Source organism: Stenella coeruleoalba (genome assembly GCF_951394435.1).
Source record: "Stenella coeruleoalba genome assembly, chromosome: 9".
Taxonomy (NCBI): Eukaryota; Metazoa; Chordata; class Mammalia; order Artiodactyla; family Delphinidae; genus Stenella; species Stenella coeruleoalba.
Genome location: NC_137155.1, coordinates 85,417,362 through 85,433,698, shown reverse-complemented (window position 1 = coordinate 85,433,698; position 16,337 = coordinate 85,417,362). Strand labels below are relative to the sequence as shown.

Sequence of the window (16,337 nt, the reverse complement as noted above, 5' to 3'; positions counted from 1 at the left end):
TATGGGTAGCTGATATATACACTAAATAATGTGTATGTTTTGGCCATGCACTGTGATGTAGCAAATTTAACACAGTAGTTAAAAGCATAACTTTGTGGTAGATATGCCTCCGTAGGTTATGCTAGTTTGCATTTGTCGGCCTAGAGAGAGAGATTATTCCTTCGACACTTGGAAATTTTGTGCTGGCCTCCTCATTCATCTTGAAATCAAGGCAGTTTCTCTGTGGTTTCTGTAGTTACCAAGGGTTGCAGAAAGATAAGCCTCTGGTCCAGGAGTTTGGATGTTGAAGGCATAGAAGCCAATGTCACTTTTAATCATAATACCATTAAAAACGGCAGAGGTTTCAGCAAAGTGGTTTTCAGCATGTACCTTCAGTTGCTCTGAGATTTTTTTTTTATGATTAACAAGTAATGATAGTTCAAATAAATGCACTTAGATGTTAATTGTTAGGTAGAGAAATTAATAAGGCCCAGTATCACCATATCCTTTGTTAATGTAATTGAAACAGTTATTTATAACTTAGATTCAGAGACTGAACCCTTTTGCACTCTTACCGGGCTCCCTAAGGGAAGTTTATTATTGCAGATATTCCAAAAGCAGCAAGCAGGGTGGACTTTTTTTTTTTCTTCTATTTTTGTTCTCTAGGGGCAAGAAAATTGATACAGTATAGTGAATATGGGGGTCTTATCCTTAATTCATTATTCAACAAGTCCTCCAGACACATTGGCTTTTCTGTTAACCTCTCTGAATTTTCTAATGGGAAATGTGGTAACCTTGGGTAACCTTGAAATGCTTTCTTAATCTGGCTTTAGGGATACGAGACTTAAATTTTTTCCAGGATGAACTGTTAAAAGTGCATCCTGTAAAAATGATCCCTTTAACTGGAGCCAGTTTTTCTATGCCTAACTTTAGAGGAAAGATTTGTAAATCATGGTATCAGCACTTAATTTGGGGCTCTATTTACCATGTAGGCTGTCAAGAAGTATTAACCTTAAGGTAAGATGAGAATGTGGAGTACAAAGCTATGGGCTGATGGCACAGAGTATACCAGGTATTAAATAGCATTATCCACCCTGCTTGCTACAGTAAATAGGATTTCACTATTATGATGTGTCAGGGCTTTCAGTGAAACCAAATTTACAGGACACTATACTGCCATCCTCTCTGCTGAGCAGCTTTATTCTGGGATCTTGCTTTCATATCAGTCCTGTTGGTAGGAAATACTTGTACCAATTGTGCATGGAAATTATAATTTAATGATCTCTTCCTTTTCTCTATTCAGATCTTAGAATGGACCACTGTGCTTTGCAGCGATAGCCCCAGGGCTCTGAGAAAGAGATAATGTACAGTTCAGCTTTAAAGCCCAGTATTGCCTTTTTTGAGTACTTGTCATGATCATAAGTGCTAAGATGCCAACAGTATGGGTTGCTTACTTTCTCAGCTCTTCACATTTCCTTTACCTTGTGAAAGACTCTACAGTAAAATAGATTCTGTTTACCATGACAGTTTTTAAAATGGTATGCCACTTGAATGTGTAAAGACAAGGTAAGAAATAAAGTGTTATGAAATCCAGGGAATATTAATTCCACTTTTAAAGATTCTGTTCATTTTGTCTGTCAGAAGTCAGTAGGCTGTCTTATTTGAAAAGCAATTAATATCCTCTTTCCTTTCTTTGGAATCTTTTCTTGTTATTGATAAGAATATTGCACCCAGGAAGTCATTCTGCATTTCCTGTGTATTTCCTGTGTATTTGATTGAAAATGAGCTAAATCTCTTAAATTTTCTTTGCATCCAATTTCATAATTAGTGATTGTTTTGCTTCTTGGTATCTTGTTTATTTATATATTTCAAGTGTACTCCATTTAGGCAGACCAGCCAGTGCTTATTTCCCTATTTTACTGACTAAAAAATTAAAATACATGAATATTAATTTTTTTAAAGGAAATTGCAGGGCTGACGTTAGAAGATGCACTTGAATCCCAGTTTTATGTTCAGACCATGAGCCAGCTGTGCCTCTATAAGGGATTACGTTTCAACACATTAGCTTCATTAAGAAAGATATATTTGGTCATTAAAACATTTGCAAATAGTGTTATCTCTTAACATCATCAAGTAAGAAGTGCCCATATCTGAACTTGGCATATAAAAGCAGGTTGGCACGGTAAGGTCAGCATTTAATGAAGGGAATCTAAATCCAGGCTGGCCATGGAGACTAACATAGGAGTTTGACCTTGGTCATTCTTATCAGAATTTGGGGTGGAGGGCGCTAGAGGGGGTCATTGGCATTCACCATTCATTCAAACACACATTTGTTAAATTCCTCCAGTGAGCCAGGCACTGTACGTAGATATAGTGATGAACACAAATGGTACAAACACCTGTTGGCATCTGGTACAGAGCTTTTAATTGCTACAGTGGATCCGTGGAGGCTTTGCCAGACTGTTTTCCAGAGCAGAAATATTTTGTGAGGAGTAGCTACTACTTTTTGTCCCTTAAAGGTCTAAAGATCATGGGATTTAAAGTGGAATTTAGTGGGTTGAAGAGATTCGTCAGGTTAAATGCTCAGGTAAAGACCCAATGAACTGGGACTTCTCTGGTGGCACAGTGGTTGAGAATCCGCCTGCCAATGCAGGGGACACGGGTTCGAGCCCTGGTCCGGGAACCCACGTGCTGCGGAGCAACTAAGCCTGTGTGCCGCAACTACTGAACCTGTGCTCTAGAGCCCATGAGCCACAACTCCAGAGCCTGCACACCACAACTACTGAAACCCCTGTGCCTAGAGCCCGTGGTCCGCAGCAAGAGAAGCCACCGCGATGAGAAGCCCGCACACTGCAACGAAGAGTAGCCCCTGCTCACCACAACTAGAGAAAGCCTGCTCACAGCAACGAAGACCCAACGCAGCCAATAAATAGATAGATAGATAGGTAGACAGACCCAGTGAACTGGTTGTGTTAAATAGCTATATTTGAAAATAAATGTTAATTATGTAAGTTCCATGAAGACCAGAACTATTTCCACTTTTTGATCACCATGATAGTGCCTGGCACATAATAGGCAGTAGATAACTTTTAAAATTAATGTGTTAGTCAGGAGGTGGGATGGGTGCCTTGGCCAAATAATTTTGAAGAGTGCTAAGCTTAACTAAGCAGAACAGATTTCTTTACTGTGGGCCTTCTCAGAGTTTGTATACATTCTGAGCTTCCAAGATGAGGATACTGCATGCCATGTTTCAGCATTAAACCATAGAGTCTTTTTTTTCAAGAAACACTCATTAACTTATCCCAGTATACCATCTGAGATTTTCTGTGCCCTGCATAATGCCAGGACTTACATTTTTTTTGAGTCCTTCCTTATCTGCATCCTAGAATGTAGAGGTCGGGCAGCCATAGAAGTTTGTTGATAGAGTTCCTAATTTGAGGGCTTCTGAGGACCTGCAGCCATCCTGGAATTGCCTGCCTTTGTACGATGTTGCAGAAGGGTGGACAGAAGAGGAAGAGGCCTGGGGATTCTAAAGTTCCTCTGGAGGGCTGTGTTCTGACTCTAAACTGTCTTCATAATCTCTGGCCTATCTAAGAGTCTTTGAGAAAGCTGTACCCATGGTAGCTCAGTTTCATCAGGGCCCTCCCACCACAGGACACAGAATCACGCCCATTAACCCAAGAGTCGTACATCCTCATGTGAAGAATTGGGCACACAGAATGCCACCAAGGATCCAGGCTCGCAGTAGGATTTTTCTTCTTTTTCATGGAATGAAGTAGGAGGGTAATCAGATTTGATAAATATTTAATTACCACTGTGGGTTTTTAACCCAAAAGTGTTTACCAAGATCTGGAGCTGGAGGAACAAGCAAAAGATGTATCAATATCTTCCACTCCTTCAGAGTCTTGAGTTTTCTGTGACCGTTCAGAAAGAGTTTGGAAGCAGTAAGGTTTGCTTGCCTAGGTCAGAAAGTAGTGCAGTCTTTGTATCCTAGGAAGTTGAATGAAGGTCAACAATCCTGCTCTGTAATCTCATTCAGCTTCAGAGACGGTTAAGCTCGAGAGTCCAGGGAGGACAGTGTGGCCACAGCACTGCCCCCTCACGACTTGTAGTTTCACATGAGATCTATGAGGGTGGGAACCCTGTCTGTTCACTGCTCTATCCCTAGCCCCTGCAACAGAGCCTGGCACGTAGTAGGTGCCTGACAGATCTTTGTTGAGTAAATGAATAAAGGAGTTTTCAGCGGGTGAAAGGCTTTAATCCCAGAAGTGGCCCAGGTACCTTAGATATGCATCTTCCAGGTGCACCTCGCCTCAAGTTACACCTTACCCTGCAAGTTTCCTAGAGATTCAGGTGAGGGTCCTTCTGCTCCAGCCATGCCAGCTACTGATAGTAATGCAGCTGCATATCTTATTTACATAAAATGAAATAGTGCAGATGCTACTATTTGGGCGCAAACCTTTGACGTAAATTAAATCATATTGCCTAAGCGATGTTCTTATCCGTTACGTTTATGTGACTTGAGGCAGGGGTAATCAGTTTTGTCCACAAACCCTGTCCTAAATAGAATCCGAACTTCATGAGTTATCCCCAAACTTGGCTTTTGGTGAAAATGTTCCTGGGTACTTTGCACTGTGGACATCCTTGCTGTTCCAAGGCTGCTGGCCAAGAAATAGAGTATTATCATCAGCAGCAGCATATTAAAACAGCCACCATCTATTGAGGGACTATTATAAGCCTGGCAGTACGCAAAATTATTTAACACAATCATTTTAACCCCTGGACAGACCTCTAGGGGAAGGTATTTTCTTCCTTCACCACCTAACCAGTTACTGACTTTGTTCTTCAGACTCAGAGACATCAAGTAACTTGCCCTAAAGTTTCCCAGCCAGTGTAGCCAGGCCTCTGTCTCCTCACTGACAGCCTCTCCTTCTGTGTGACCAGTGGTAGACTACAATACTCCCTTGAGGCTTTCTGACATTACAGTTATTATGCAATTCCACTCCCCTTGCCCAGATTTTAGGAAGAATTTTGGTGGAAGTGGGCATGACACTTTTTGTTTAGAGCCAGTAGAGTCAAGTAACAGATTCTCAGCCATGTTTCCCTTAGCAGCATTTGTACTTGGCTTCTTACATAAACTAAGCACCAGCAGTCTTACTTAACAGTGGATCATATTCTGCAGTGAAGTGATATTAAACCTGTTTCATGATCAGATGATGGATACAATTAGTATGGCTTTAGTACCTAGACTAAACGGATAGGAGAGATGCTGACAGTAAGGAAACAGTAAAGGATCTGTAGATTGGGCCTTAGCCTCTGAGAGGATGGAGGGAAAAGATGATGGTCCTGGAAATACCAGGGGGAGAAATAACCAGAAATCAAAATTAAAGCCAGGCTAGATCAGCCATGGTGATGGTGAAGAGGCTTAGTGGGATGACAGCGAGAGAAGCGGGTGGAGGGTCCAAGAATGATCTTCTTGTAGCTCCCATTGCCACTTGGGCACCTCTGCCCTCACCGTCTTCCTTTGCCATGGCCTACTTTGCAAAATCATTTCTTTCTAATAGATCTCCAACGTAGCCCTTGAACTCCTGTGTCCACAGCAGTCCAGCCTACTTAGCCTGCTGTTCAGATTGCGTACATATGGAATCTTGGAGCATAAACTTCCTGCAAATTTAGGTTATTGTCACACAAATATGAGTTTACTGTCAATTTCCTTTCTCTAGTTTAAGGCCAGAGGTGTTGCTCCTATCTTACAGCTATTTGAACTTCAATTCAGGGGCTTCCCTAGGCTCTGCCTCTGAATTAACCCAAGTAATTAAATCTCAGAAGTTTAACACTCAGTCAGCTACCCTTAAGCCATTCCTGCATTTAACCTCCATGATGGTTTTCCCTCTACTGCTTCAGTGTTATTCACTAGGAAATCCCCAAGCTTGCTGTCTCTCTGTACATTGCTCTGCCCCGTGTTAGACATCCCCTGTTTAGGGGATATTGAGCACGTACTCCGTGCCCCGGTATTGTGCACAGTAGGTCCTGTGATCCATGGAGTGACTAACGCAGGCACGGTTTACCTCTGCTATCTCATCCCTCCTCCTTGCCTGTCATTTCTTCTTAGTATTAGCATTTCTAGAATTTAATCATAATGTAGTTTCTACCTTGCCTAGACAGACTGTAAGTGATGTGAGGTGGAGAGTGAAAATAGAAGTGAGAGAAGAGTAGTTCAAGGCTGAGAGTTAAGATCCTTGGGTAGGCAGTCCATGTGCTGAGAAGGTCTGTGTTTCTGTTTATCTAGCTATTGTTAAAATGAAAATTTAACTAGAACTACAGTGAATATTTCTGTAGTTCCAGAAAAATAATACATAATAAATTGTAAACCGTCTTTTCTCTCATGATGTAGTTGCTCTAGATTGTAGAAATTTGGCAGACATTCCTAGACCTGTTTGTTAAAATTCAATAGCATGTAATTAAAGGCAGAGACTGCCATTTCTCTGGTGGGTACATTAAAAAATTATATTATATCATTTGGATTTGACCGTGAACTCAGTTCCCAAAAGAATAATGCCAGAAAGACAAAAGGATAAGTATATTGTGCTAAATAGAGGCACAAGTTACATAAAGTAACTACATTTACAGAACTGTCAGTTATATCCTAGCTATTTAAGAGTAATTATGCAAAAGATAGTTTCTGAATGAATGTTACTCTACATGTTGCCAGATGGAAACAGTGATTCTGATGAAATCCTGGGTTTTAAGCCTTGCCAGGCAGGAGGACAAGATTGCTGATGTTTTAAAGCCTGTGTTGACTGACGATTAAAACCAGTATTAATACCTGGATGCTATGTTAGTGAAATGGAATATTTTATAGACACATAGAAGTTTACTGCTTCTTGGAACTTTTTTTTTTTAAAGACACATTTATTCAGCGTCATGATCAGACTATTACATTTAGCAATCAACAGCATGGGTGCAAAAAAGTCTACATTAAAACCCTTTGTTGGAATGCTTTACACTTTCCACAGAACAGAAACTAAAATAACCTGTTATACAATTAGTCACAAATACAGTCCTCCAGTTTTTTTTGCCCATACACATGAGTATTGTCTAAAACATGTCTTCTGTGTAGCAGCCAGGCCCTGCCAGCGCTGTGCTTGGCTGAGCTCACAAATCTGTTGTAACCTGTAGCTTCCCTGTCACTTCTCTGGCTCTCCTCTCCTGCGAAGCTTTGTTTCCTGGCAGTAATCAAAAACCTTCTGCCACTGCCACAGCTACTGCTGCTGCTGGAACCACCACAGCCACCTTGGTTTCGGGGTTTGGCAGAGTATTGACCGCCACCACCATGGGGGCCAGAACTTCTGCCTCCAAAGTTTCCTCGTTTCATGGGTCCAAAATTTGAAGATTGATTGTTGTAACTGCCAAAATCATTGTAGCTTCCACCACCTCCAAAATTGCTTCCATCATTACCAAATCCATTATAGCCATCCCCACTGCCACCATATCCACCACCACCGCGGCTGCCACCAAAGCCACCTCGACCACTGAAGTTTCCTCCACGACCAAAGTTGTCATTCCCACCAAAACTACCTCCACGACTACCACCAAAGTTTCCAGAACCACTTCGACCTCTTTGGCTGGATGAGGCACTAGCCATCTCTTGCTGAGGTAGGGCTTTCTTTACGTCACAGTTGTAGCCATTCACAGTGTGGTATTTCTGAATGACAACCTTGTCTACAGAGTCATGGTCATCAAAGGTTACGAAAGCAAAGCCTCTCTTTTTGCCACTGCCTGGGTCAGTCACGATTTCAATCACTTCAATTTTCCCCTACTGTTCAAAGTAATCTCTTAGATGATGTTCTTCAGTGTCTTCTTTAATGCCACCAACAAAAATCTTTTTCACAGTTGAGTGGGCACCAGGCCTTTGAGAATCTTCTCTTGAGACAGCCCTCTTTGGTTCCCCAACTCTTCCATCCACCTTGTGTGGCCTTGCCTTCATGGCCGCGTCCACCTCCTCCACAGTGGCATATGTGACAAACCCGAAGCCTCTGGAGCGTTTGGTGTTTGGATCCCTCATCACCACACAGTCTGTGCACGCTCCCGGCTGCTCACAATGGCTCTCAGGCTCTCATCGGTTGTTTCGGAGCTCAAACCTCTGATGAAGAGCTTCCGCAGCTGTTCGGGCTCTTAGGGTGACTCTGACTTAGACATGACGACAGTGGAGGGTGGGTGGGGGAGACGTCAACGATGCTTACTTGGCGGCGTCCACGAGCAGAAAGTGCTTCTTGGAACTTTAATAATCATCTAGCACAAAAGTGTACTTTTTCAGATGAGGAAACAGAAACCTGGAGGTTTAAAAATTGGTTTTATGTAGTTGGGGAAGGGAGTGGTGGCATTGTCTACCTAGTCCTTGTAATTATCTCATCAAATAGGTTCTAAGTTAGTGAATGAGTATTTGTTTATTTAGGTTCCTAGAAGTGATTTGTGTTGGGGTGGCCATCCCAGCTATTGCAGAGGTGACTGAAATATAATGAATACTTGGGAACCATTCCTTAGGCTTTATGAAACTTAATCAAACAAGCAATAAAATTTCACTAGCTGTGTTGATATCATGGTACAAAGCAGGCATGCAGTAGTCTTAACATTAATTGCTATACCGAATGAAAGAAATTTTCAGTAGAACTCACCTGATTGTTCTATCAGAGGAAAGGACAGCTAAGTTGCTAGTTTGTTCCAGTTGCTCATTTTCATATACCCACAAATGCTTGTCTTCTGGTCATTACCTGCGATATTTAAGAATAACCCCAGACCTCAGAATGTTAGGGAGATGAGCTTAGATGATTCTGGAATGCATCAAAGCCTTGGGACCCCTCCACCAAAGGACCTCAAGGTAAATATAATGGCATTAAAGACAAGTGGATATGGATTCAAATGTTAGACCTCCTACGTACCAGTTCTTTGTCCTTGGAAATACCAAGTAACCTGTTTGACCCTCAGAGCCCTCATCTGTAAATTGGCTTTCAAAACATGTTTCCTGAGGGTGTGGAGAGGAAATAAAATATTATATGTGAATTTACATGGATATTAAATTAGGATAACATCAGGTATCATCATCATTAGTCTCCAGCGTCTAGGAGATTGATAATTATACACTGTTTGAGGTAACTTGTTGGGGGAAAAAAAACCCTAGAAAAAATATCTATTATTTTGTCATGTTGAAATGTTATATTGAATTTTGCCGGAAGAAATAGAATCACTGGCTCAATTGTAGGTCAGTTTTGTAAAATAGACATAATTTTTTAAAAAGCTACAATTTGGGTCTACATTATCTTTTTGATTTTCAGAGCTCTTTAATGTACTTCATTTTATCTGGTAAAAAGGGATTTCTCTTGTATGTATTTCCATTCAAATTTGGCAACCTATATGTATCAGAGATAGTAGATAGTCATCTGGATACTTTCGCGCACTTGTGCACTTATGTTTTTCTGTCATCCTCCATCTCTTGAGAGAGGCTGGGGTGAATCTTTGTCCATTGAGTTGAATGAATATAAGCCCAGCTGATGGGAGGGAAATTAAAGCAGCAACAGAAACCCAAAGCTGGTTGAACTTTCACTTTTCCAGGTTAAAAATGGCTTATTTATTAAACCCTGTGATATTATAATGTTGGAGTCCAGCTCCTCAAGACTGGGCACACAAAGGCAAAGAAATCAGATTCCAGAGACTGGTGGTGAAGTTTGGGGGTAGTAGCTTTAAGGAAGTTGCTGGGGTATGGGGAGCATAGGTCCAGAGGAGGCTGTAGAATCTGGAGGAAATTCTATACAGCTCATGTCTAGGTTGGTTCTTGTTGTTGTTTTTTAGTGTTGGCTTTTCATTTTAATCTTCTATTGGAAGTCTCTGACTTAGGATATTAATGTAGAACAAGGATTTATTTCTGCATTGTGATTTTAGGGTCAGTCTTGCAGAGTTTTTTATTTAATAAGAAGTACAGAACTAGTGGGGGGTTTTTGGGTTTTTTTTTTAAACCCTCTGCCTATTACCCATAAAATGGAATGGATGACAAGGAGGAGAGAGCATGAAAACATGAGTGAGGACAGGTCACAGGGTCGTGATGGGGCAAGAGCAAGGAGACATGCAGCGAGGAATCACAGAGGGGCGTTTCCTTGACAGACACCCTCGTCTAATGGTGGATTTCACGGGGAATAACATTCCTGATTAGAAGGGTCTTTTCTTGAAAAACGAGTTTAACTTTGGATTGTATTCATGAGTGGCAGAAACCATCACTGGTGGGGTCATGGCTGCAGGAAGGTGATAGGGGGTGTTGATATCAATATTGTAGGTTTCATTTCTACAGAAAAATGTACTAGATCAGGCTTAATTCTGGCCTGTCTCATCATTTTGTGCGGTTTATGCAAGGATCTATTAAAAGTACTCACCAAAGAGCAAAATCACTGAAGTCCTTTTAATTGTAAAACGAAGAGTCTCACCATATTGTCGGCCAGCTCAGAAGACAATCACAGTAGACTGTGTTATCTTCTTTAAAAGTGTACCTTTTTTGACTAGACTCCTCAAAAGGCAATCTGAGAATTTTCATAAAACTTAAAGACTTAAGTCTAAAACACAAAATTACCAAGCCAGTAACCTTTCAAAAAGATTTATATGTATGAAACTCTAATATGTTTCTCATGTAAATTCATTTTCATATATTTCCCACAACTTCCTGTTCTGTTTACTGTTTCTGTCTCAAAAAACAACCCAAAAACCCAACTAGGGCTTCCCTGGTGGCACAGTGGTTGAGAGTCCGCCTGCCAATGCAGGGGACACTGGTTTGTGCCCTGGTCCGGGAAGCTCCCACATGCCGCGGAGCGGCTGGGCCTGTGAGCCATGGCTGCTGAGCCTGCGCGTCCGGAGCCTGTGCTCCGCAACGGGAGAGGCCACAACAGTGAGAGGCCCACGTACCACAAAAAACAAACAAACAAACAAAAAAAAACAACCAACTAATATTGGTTAGTCCCCTTAAATTATCTTTTATATATGTAGTTCTTATATTTTTAGTCCCTTGAATCATAGTATATTTTAATGACTAAAGTATCCAGTTGTTATAAATTATGGGCATTATAAGGATTAAACCTAGTTTCTCAGTTGTGGATGAATGTCTTTTTATTTGAATATGCGACAGTTTAAAGATAAAGGTATAAGTATCCATTGTTAATTGTTTTTTCTTTCTCTTTTTCTCTGTGGTACAAAATATGGTAAAATACCTGCTAACTCACCACCTTGAACACCCATAGGGCAGTTAAAAAAATTTCCCATAGCCTATTTTATATAATATACCTTCTGGATCATCCCATTATACAGAAAAAAACATTTTTCTTTTGAGAAAATTACAGCTCTTAAAAGTTTATCCACATACAAAAGGAATGTGTTGGTGGATATTCTTTATGCTGTATAGTTCTCATTATTTTTTTAAAACAAGCAATTTAGTACCCTTCTTAATAACAATTGAGAATTTTTGCTTGAACGTTTTCTCTTCTTTGTCACCACGAGCTGTTTACCAGTCTCAGTCATTCATTTGATATTTATTTAGAGTGAACTATGTGGAAGGCTCCATTTTAGACTCTGCAGATTTAACAGCGGAAAACAGGAAAAAAAATCCTGTTTTCATAAAGTTAGCACTCTGTTAATATAACACTGAATAACGAATATATTTCATGTCAAGTAGTGGTGAGTTATATGAAGAAAAATAACTCATAATAAGGGGAGAGAAAATGATAGCGTGTGGGGGGGTGGAGATGCTGTTTTACGTAGGAAGGGCTCTGATCAAGTGCCACTTGAGCAGGCACCGAGCGCCAGGCTGCGCCATGTATGGGGAAGAGCCCTCTGGCAGGTACTGTTGAGCACCAGTTGCCCAAATCTCTTGCCTTGATTCCATGCCGTTTATTGCTCTAGTGTATCCTTCACTATCTTTTCAGAAAGTGCCAGGTTTGCTTTTCAAGTACTACAGTATCTGTCTTGCCAAGTCTGGCAGACAGTGCTTATTTTGGTCTGTATTTTGTTAGCTGATCAGTTCTATGTTGAGTTCAAATGGCACTCTGATTTCAAGAGTGATTCTAATCCTTGTTCTAGAGGAATAGTAAATAGGCGCTGTGGATCGGGTAGATGAATATTGAAGTACTTTTACAAAATTCCGTGTCAAGTGAAAATGTGCCTGAGTCTCCCTGTGACCTTGTACTTTTCTCCTTAGACCTCCCCCGAGCTTGCATTCCAAGTCAGCATGAATAATCCTACTTAGCTCTTTGAAAGGTAGAATGGCCACATTTATCGTGAGCCTACCATTTGCCAGTCCTCTGCCATGCACTTTACATGCCTTACTTCATTTAACCTTTCTAGCTGTTCAGGACGGTTATCCTCATTTTATAGACGAGAGTGAGGCAGAGTAATGGTGTGTACTTTATCCCAGGTCACAGAGAGAGTAAGGGGGAGAGCCAGGATTTGATCCCTGGAAGCTAAGCCCGCAATCTCACCCTTTGTCCTGCATGGACTCCTGGGAGGTTGGACTTGGTATGGGATTGCATTAGACGCAAAGAGGCTAAATAGGCTGCTTGACTCGACACCTGTTTATAATATTAGTTGGGCAAAAAGTCCTCCTCTAACCACATTTAGCCTGTGCACAGGGTGGACAGATCTGTTTTCACCACCTCCATGTTCCCTTCTCTGTTTTCACTGAGCCAAACATAAAAGGCCTAATAGCTACTCTTTGCACCTGTTGTCTTTGTACCGAGTCTCCACTTTGGGGTTGTTTTTTCTTTTTCTCCTTCTCTCACCTTTCCCTCCCCACTTTTATGTTCCTGGCACCCCACTGCCCTCTCACTTCCTCCCCATCATTAAAACAGAAAAAGGTTGGAGTCCCCGAAGTTTTCTCTACTGTGGACAGTAAGCTGAAGCTGCAGCGGTTGGGCATGACTGTAAATGTTAAAGTGACTATTGTGGAGCTTTGGGACACATGTTCATTTCTCATTCTTAGCACGGGTTATCACTCTCTTTTTTACCCTCCCTGTAAATGTTTCTCAGGACACTCAGTTACATGATTTGCTTTCCAATACATTTGGCATAATTTTAAGAGTATCTTTGTACCATAACCCTCTTTATCTGATAAATTACAGCTCATTTTAGCTGTCTGTCTTAACATTTCTGATTATAGAAAATGCAGTTTTAATAACAGAGGTATATGGTTGAATACATCCTTGTAATTAATAGAGATATTGCTGACATTGTATTTGAAAACAGTGTTCTGAACAGGATGAGCTGCAGGATAATATGAGAGTTTTCAGAACTTTTTACGTTATTTTTAAAATCTTTCAGTTATCGAGTCATTACTGTAGTTTGAAATTGAGGTTTATCACATTGCCACTCATCTTTTGAAATTGGTATCTTTTTCAGTACGGTCAGATAGTACCAGAATCAAGAGAAAATAAGCTTTGTCTTTGTTTCAACTTGCGACACATTGCTGCTGTTCCCCACCTCCCCACTTTAGTCAACACATGTTGAGTTCTAGGTGCCAAGATTCATGGACATGGTTCCCTTTTCTTAAGGAGCCAGTAGACTATAACAGATACGTAAATGCAAGGATTATTTCCCTCTCCTCTAGTTTCTTACATACAGTGAAGCGTTCGAAAGAATTTATCTTTTTGAGATAAGGGTGTCTTCAGAAAGACTTTCACTTGGATAAAGTAAGTGATGAAACCAAATTGAAAAATCTTATTTATCATCCCATGTTGTGTAATAGAATCTGTAGGAATTGTTAACCTGTGAATCACCTCTATATTGCTTTTTATCTAAGCTGGTTACATAGAAGATAAGACAAATGAAGGAAACTGTAGCAGCTAGGTCATTATAACTGAGGTACAATTTTTATTTTTTAATGACTTGTCCTCTGGCTTTAGGTTGACATTAACTATACTGGGAGGGAGCACATGAATTAATCATTGGAAAGTTATATTGCTATGTTTCACTGGTTTCTAAGCTTTGGTTGAACATTTAAGGGGCTTTTAGTGAAGTTATCAAGTACATCGCTGCATCACTTCCATTGAGTTCGCCAACTGTGACTAAGACACTCATGGTAACGAATGAGGATCTCTTCTAGGTGGTAAACTGAGGCTCCAGGGCAGCGGCTGAACTCTGATCGTTGTTGAACTAAATGTCCATGTACAGAACAGTATGGCTGCCCAGGGTGCTCTCAGATCAGATTTAAGAGCTATTTAGAAAAAAAATGGCTTTATGAACACTTAGCTAAGAGACGTTCCTGATTGTAAAAGTGATATTCTTGCTAGTGTTTGTACTCTTTCTTATCCCCAGGATGATTCAGTGGGACTCGAGTAATATTATATCAGGAAAGCTGGAGTTCTCTGATATACAAACTCTAAGTGTGCAAAAGACTAAATATCGATTTTTCTTTGTATAATTAGCGCTTGCACAATACTAGGCTGTTCGTGCTTTGTTGAACTGAGAGCTAAATCCCAGAAAGTTGGTATGAGAGAATCAGAAGATGAGGGCAGGGCTGGCATAGGCCAGCTGCTTGAGGAGTTGTGTCAGTGGCTGGCAGCCTCAACAGAATGCTCCTTTGCAGTATTGCTTCTGCTTTGTCACGAATGAAAGGTGTATAACAAATGTTGGTTCAAGGGGAGTGAAGCCAAAGAGGAAGGAGGAGAAAAGAATTGAAGGAAGAACTGAAAAGAAACTGAAGACAGCTGTAGTCTAAACGAGCTCCAGTATCCAGATGGGAATAACCTGCGTCTCAGCATAGAGAATTGTAGACAGGGTGGCAGCTCTGCCATGGAGTGGCCACCTCAGAAGACAGTGAGGTATCCCAGGACCGCTGGACCAAATCGTCTTTTGGCTGAGTTGAGGTAGTCTAGCCTCTAGATGACCTTCCCCTCCTCCAACTCTAATTCTTTAAACAGCAGAGTATCCTAATTTTTAAAACAAGGACCCTGAGACCCAGAGAAGTTGAGTGGCTTGCCCAAGGTCACAAGCAGTCAGGTCACCCTTGGAAAGTGACCACTGTCAAGCAGAAGCCTTCAGTTCTAAATAAGCTGCCTTGTGGGGTATGCCAGTCTCCCTGTCACCATCAGTGCTTTAGGCAGAATGAGAGTGATTGCTTGTCAGGGATGTTGCAAAGAAGATTCTTGCAAAAGGATTCCATGACCTGTAAGGTCCCTTACAACTTTAAATTCTGTGATTCTAGCTGTGTTTTCATTGGTTTAGTAAGACAGTGTTCTCCCCCTAGCTCCTTAACTCCTTATAGAAATGGATCTTGGAAAGCATTTTGTTACATTTTCTATTTAAAATAACAATTAGCCTTGCATCTCAGGTACTTTCAATGGTGTATTTTACCATGTGTAGGATTCGTTGGGAATATGAGTTTATTTAGTTACATGTGAAGTGGTAGTTTGGTGAAATAACATTGTGGCTTCTCACTAAACCAAAAGCTCAAGAAAGCAGAGAGCCCCTCATTTTCCCAGCTGTCAACCTGACTGATATTTTAATTTTTCTGCCCTGTAGAAAACCTCAGTCTCTTATCCAATAGATAAATGAGTGAACCCCCCAGGAAATGCAGCAGAATGTTTCTGTTTGCCAATGCAATAAATGCAGAAGCTAATAAATGTCTCCTTCCATCAGGAGGAGGCGTGTAATGAGTAAATGATGAGAAAACGAATTGAGGGAAGCAAATGATCCATCCGATCTAAGATGACAAACAGTTTCTTAATAACTTGTCCTCCAGTTGGAGAGAGGGCTTTCACCAGGCAGAGAGAATGCCTGTTGGAAATAAGCCTAGCACACGGCCATTTACATCTGGCCGCTGATGGATTTATTTAGCCTGGTTCCATTTGGGTCACACTGAGCAATAAGCTGCAATTCAAACTCAGCCTGGTTATGGCTGGCTTTCTTTGCTCTGTAATTTCTATGAATGTGTGCTGGGAAAAGGATTCATTTCAGGGCCTAATTCACATTTCTTACCCCAGATTACACTTATGTTTCACATTTGTCTTTTCAGCAAAGACCTTTTTTAGAAGTAGAGATCCAGTCTCTTTCCCTCGAGGTATGTTCAGATCACAGGGGTTTCACAAGAACTTCTTTCCTGTGGGGTGAATATGCTGTTCTTTATAATGCTTTTGTGTACCTCAGCTCTCTAAATCTCCAGGGTCTGCCTTTATGGAAACCAGCAGAATACTGTATGCTTTGTCCCTCGTGGATGGCTGCACTCTTGCTTACGGGTCTAGTTTGGAAGGACTTACACTAGGCAGACGGCACAGTGTGATTAAGACGGAGTAAATGAGATAGGCTTTGGAAGAAAAGGAGTTGCGATCCACACT

The 16,337-nt window shown here is 41.0% G+C and overlaps 1 protein-coding gene and 1 pseudogene across 8 annotated transcripts in view; one reads left to right on the top strand and one right to left on the bottom strand.

Annotated features, from left to right (window-relative positions):
• The window catches only part of CHCHD3 (coiled-coil-helix-coiled-coil-helix domain containing 3), a 538,892-nt gene that overhangs the window by 190,331 nt on the left and 332,224 nt on the right, over positions 1-16,337 (top strand). The window lies entirely within an intron of this gene.
• On the bottom strand, positions 2,743-8,178 carry LOC307191554 (heterogeneous nuclear ribonucleoprotein A1-like; annotated as a pseudogene). The gene has a single exon. The product of its transcript is annotated as a heterogeneous nuclear ribonucleoprotein A1-like (transcript).